Below are 4,343 nucleotides of genomic sequence, written 5' to 3' on the forward strand. Positions count from 1 at the left end.
TCCAGTGTGCATCAGGCTTTATTGAGTTAAGTTGATGTTATGTTAGAAATTTGCCTTTTCGTTTTATAGATACTGCTCATTGGATATGATCCTATGGTTGATACATGTTTGCTAGAACAATACTGTACAGCTAGTTTATTTGATTTACTGTAGCTCTTTGTTAAAACTATCAATCATTCTTAACTGTCACTTTTTGCTTCAGTGACATGTAGGATTTGACCCAAATAGCCAACCTCACTCTATATACTTATTCATGGAAAATGTACGCTGTTGATTTTCCTTTTATCAGTTTATTATTAGTTTTGAAGATTGACAAATCGAATGTGACTGGATTATTTTTTCGCACTTTATTTCACATATATATTAGTCAAACTGAAAGATATGATAAATGACATAAATAATCGATTAGTGTTTTACGATCTATAAAGCACTTGAATTCGAAAAAGTACAGGTTTACTCACACTTAATGTTCCATCCACATCTTGGACTGCAAAGTGTTTTAAATAAATACTTCTCCCTGTCCCATTCTTTCACTTGTAGATTATATACTTGTAGAAAATCCAAAAATATCTTTGAAGAAGTTGCATAATGCAGCAAAGCAAACCTTTTTTGTTATGTTATAAATAAAAGGTACACAAATTACTAAAACGTGAAGAGAAAGATTTAGAAATATTACCGTAAATGATTCAATGAACGCCTCCCCCCGCTAGGCTTACAAGTTTGTATTGAACGCCCCTCTCTACTTAATTCAGTCGAACCTAACCTATTGTTTGTGAAATAGGTACCATGTAAGGTTAAACGTTTTGCCGCGAATATGTTCGAGTTTGGTTAATAGATTCAAGATCGAGTCGTCGAATCGAATCGTGTGGTCACAGGCGAACCAGGATAAGATGAAGTCTCTCGTGATCCTTCGGAAAAATAAAATATAACTTAAAGTCGTATACACACAGTATTGAAGTATTACATACAAGGCTAATATAGTAAGGGAAAGCTCATTTATTATCCCGAGGGGGGTGGGGTGGTGGTGTGAGGATACAGCGTGTGTGTGTGGGGGGGATTTAAAAGGGGGGGGGGGGGGGTCACTGATTACTTTGGGTGTTGTCTCTACTATATAATTTGACGAGTGTCTTCAGACTTCTTGGTTCAACTTGTCTCGGTTTGCGGCTCTCCTGGTCCCAGCTCCAACTTCCGTACTTATCTAAGTACTGACGCTCGTTTGTCATCACTTCTAGGGTTTTCAGAACTGCAGGGAAGAGGCTGTAGAATACCTCATAGGCTTCGTGGCGTTCCACCCAGCGTGTGCGGCAAAGGCTTATTAGTGTTGTCTTCTTTGATTCGGGGCATACATCTTTAATATCTTTAATGACATTGACGAGTAGATCGTGTCGTTTTGGGGAATACTTGAAAAAACAGCAGGTTTCATTCAGCGTGCCAATGATATTACGAATCATTGGAAGATCACAAGAATGGGCTATTACAAGATTCAAGCAGTGTGCATTGCAGTGAGTGTACACTGCCTTGGGGCTCTTCTGTTTGACGAGGGCTTGAGCTCCGCGCGCCAGCGATGACATGTTAGCAGCGCCGTCAAATGCCTGCCCACGGCAGTTCTTGATTTCCAGTGACCATTTTTCCAGGGCATCCAAGATCGCTGTCGACACAGCTTGGCCTGTCGTTCTCTTGCAATCAACAAAACCAAGAAACGTCTCCTGAATCTGGCACAAAGCGAAGACAGATCGACAACTGCTCCAAGTTTGAAACATCACTCGCCTCATCAGCAATTACAGTGAAGTATGGTGCAGCTTCAAAAATGTCGGAAAGGATTTGTCTTCGCAGATGCTCGCCAATGATGGTGATGATGTCGTTTTGTATAGTGGATGACGTATACGTAGCATTTCTCTCGCACGTGCGGAAATGGTTCGCGAGAGCTTCGTCGCCTGATCTCTCCCTGAAATCCAAAAGAGCGAGGAAGTTTCCACGGTTGCTACTGGTGACCTGCCCCTCTCTATGCCCCCTTAGGGCAATGTTCTGCCTTCCACAGAAAATCAAAGGGCTGACGATGCTAGCCAAAAGTTTCCGATTTCTTGCTATTTGGGTTATCCTTGTAGCTTCGATAGCAGTAGAAATGGCTTGTTCTGGGGCTTTCATATACTTTATCAAGTTCTCCGTTCTCAAAAGGGCGTCGTTGTGGTAATTTGTTTTTGAATGAGATTGTAAGATTTCCTTGGCACATTTGAAATTGGTCATAGGCGATTTCACAAGCACACCAGGTTGGCTGGTAGAATGAAATAGGACGCACGCCTTGCAAATGCCCCCATCCTTTGACGGGATGTACACTAACCACTTAAACTCAGAAAGCCACGATCTTTGAAATGATCGACTCTTGCCCCTTTTGGTTGTCTTGGGAAAAACGTGATTTGGGGGTGGGGAATGTTTTGCCGAAATAAGTCTGAACTTTGTCACTCAACCGCTTAACTCGGCCTGCAACGAGCAGCTCCCCAAATTCCTCTACTCCCCCGCCATTCGTACTTGAGTCTACAAAAGGAAAAAACACGCGTCTCAAACTACCGTAAGCCAAGTAATTTGAATTGCTAATTAATGTCGGCATTAACCGTGATCTGTCCGCGGTCAATGAAACCAGTTACGAAAAATCCCTAAACTCTATTTAAAAAAAGCAGCGTTGTAATAAAACTAGCGATCACCTGAAAAAACAGTGTTCTCCGAAGCATTCGAACATTGCTGTAATTGAGGCGGATTTATACAGTGGCTGATCGCATCTGCTTAGGAAAAAAATACAAAGCAGGCAACTAAATTAATTTTTGGTATTATATTGCAAGAAACAAATTGCCGCAGCTTGATCAAGAGCAAAACAATTCTTGCACAGATCAAAATACCCCTAGTACCGCTCTTAACACCTCCGTAACCTGTCCCACCCTCAAAAGCTAAATGATCGGTCCCTCGTGTAAATTTCTAATCATCAAAGAGGATGTATTTATCAATGAGGTTCTAGCACGATATCAATTCCTGGGACATACATTTTAAGCTACTCCATTGTTGTGCCGTGTACGTATCAAGATCGGAAGTTAGAAAGGTCTGACTTAAGGAATTAGAGCAACTAAGTAGCTCGGCTGCTTCACAAATTGAAAACATAACAGACCCATCAATTCTGTATACTTTTAACTTCGGCGATGTCAATAAGCTGCGAATTGCTGAACTGTGGGCGCATGCGTAGATTAAGAGTAGTGTGTCTGTAGTCATACAGAGTTAAAGTAGCATTTGCACTGATTACGTTTTGACGGTACTCCATGTAAAATTCCGTTAACACTGGAAAGGATTTGATAACAGATATATCAGTCACTAAAGCATTGATAGTAATATCGTTTTGAATAGTGAAAACTCTTTTCTGTTTTGATCTGTCCATTTTCTCATCTCAGGGTTAGAACTTCCAATCCTCACAGAGTTGCTTGGTGAGGCGTTTGTGTTCAATCCGATACATAAATATCCAGCTATTAACTGTACCATCGAGAATAAAGATGCCTCAATCATTCAAACCGTCGTCTGTTTCTCTTGAGAGCAAAATGCATTGAACTTCGCATGTAAAAACACTGCTCACTTCTCATTGGCTAGTAAAATAACTACTACGAAATGGCTTCTCGCCAACTAAAAATAGCGCATAAAAATCTTTTTAACCATAAAAAGAATTTGACTATAGGATTCAAGAATAATTCATCATCGATTCGTGAATTCCACGTTAAATTTCACTTGAAAAACGATTTCACTTGAGAAACGATATCGTTTTTTCGGGTTAAATTTACCGTGGAATTCCCTCATCGATGATGAATTTCTCTATAGTATTTTACGTTAAGACAACCCCTCAATGCCTTGGAAAACAATCGCGGATTTTCGGTCAATTGCGGTTCAAATTAAAATAAAGATGACGGAAATGTATAGAATGCTTACAAAATATAAAATCGAATGCATCTGACACAGCCAGTATTTGACAACGAGAAAGTCCTCCAAAGTAGTGGACGATGATATTGAGCCTCCTGCACGTGAAAGATAACGATTGTATAACAGTCCGTAACGGCAAAAGCGCCAATATCTTTAGAAGGACCTCATTGGGCAATTCAAGTAAACCTAAGGATAATTTGGAAAAAAAATCAGTATTTATACTTCTTTTATAATATATAGATTTTGGCCATTGGGGTACTCCCACCCTGGAATTCAGGTGAATTTAAATATCACCACTCTGAAGTTTTATTAAAATAAAATAATGACTTATCATGACTCCCGATATCACTAAGCTGCCAACAGACTAGTTAAGACGATCGTTTTTCAACCAAAAA

The 4,343-nt window shown here is 39.9% G+C and overlaps 1 long non-coding RNA gene across 1 annotated transcript; it reads right to left on the bottom strand.

The window, feature by feature from the left end:
* Positions 1-2,195: 2,195 nt before the first annotated feature.
* LOC116608321 lies at positions 2,196-2,780 on the bottom strand. Its single transcript, XR_007314246.1, has 2 exons — positions 2,700-2,780; positions 2,196-2,532 (listed from the first exon to the last, which is right to left on the bottom strand). It is a non-coding gene; the product is annotated as an uncharacterized LOC116608321 (long non-coding RNA).
* Positions 2,781-4,343: the final 1,563 nt, after the last annotated feature.

This window comes from Nematostella vectensis, chromosome 11 (assembly GCF_932526225.1).
Source record: "Nematostella vectensis chromosome 11, jaNemVect1.1, whole genome shotgun sequence".
Taxonomy (NCBI): Eukaryota; Metazoa; Cnidaria; class Anthozoa; order Actiniaria; family Edwardsiidae; genus Nematostella; species Nematostella vectensis.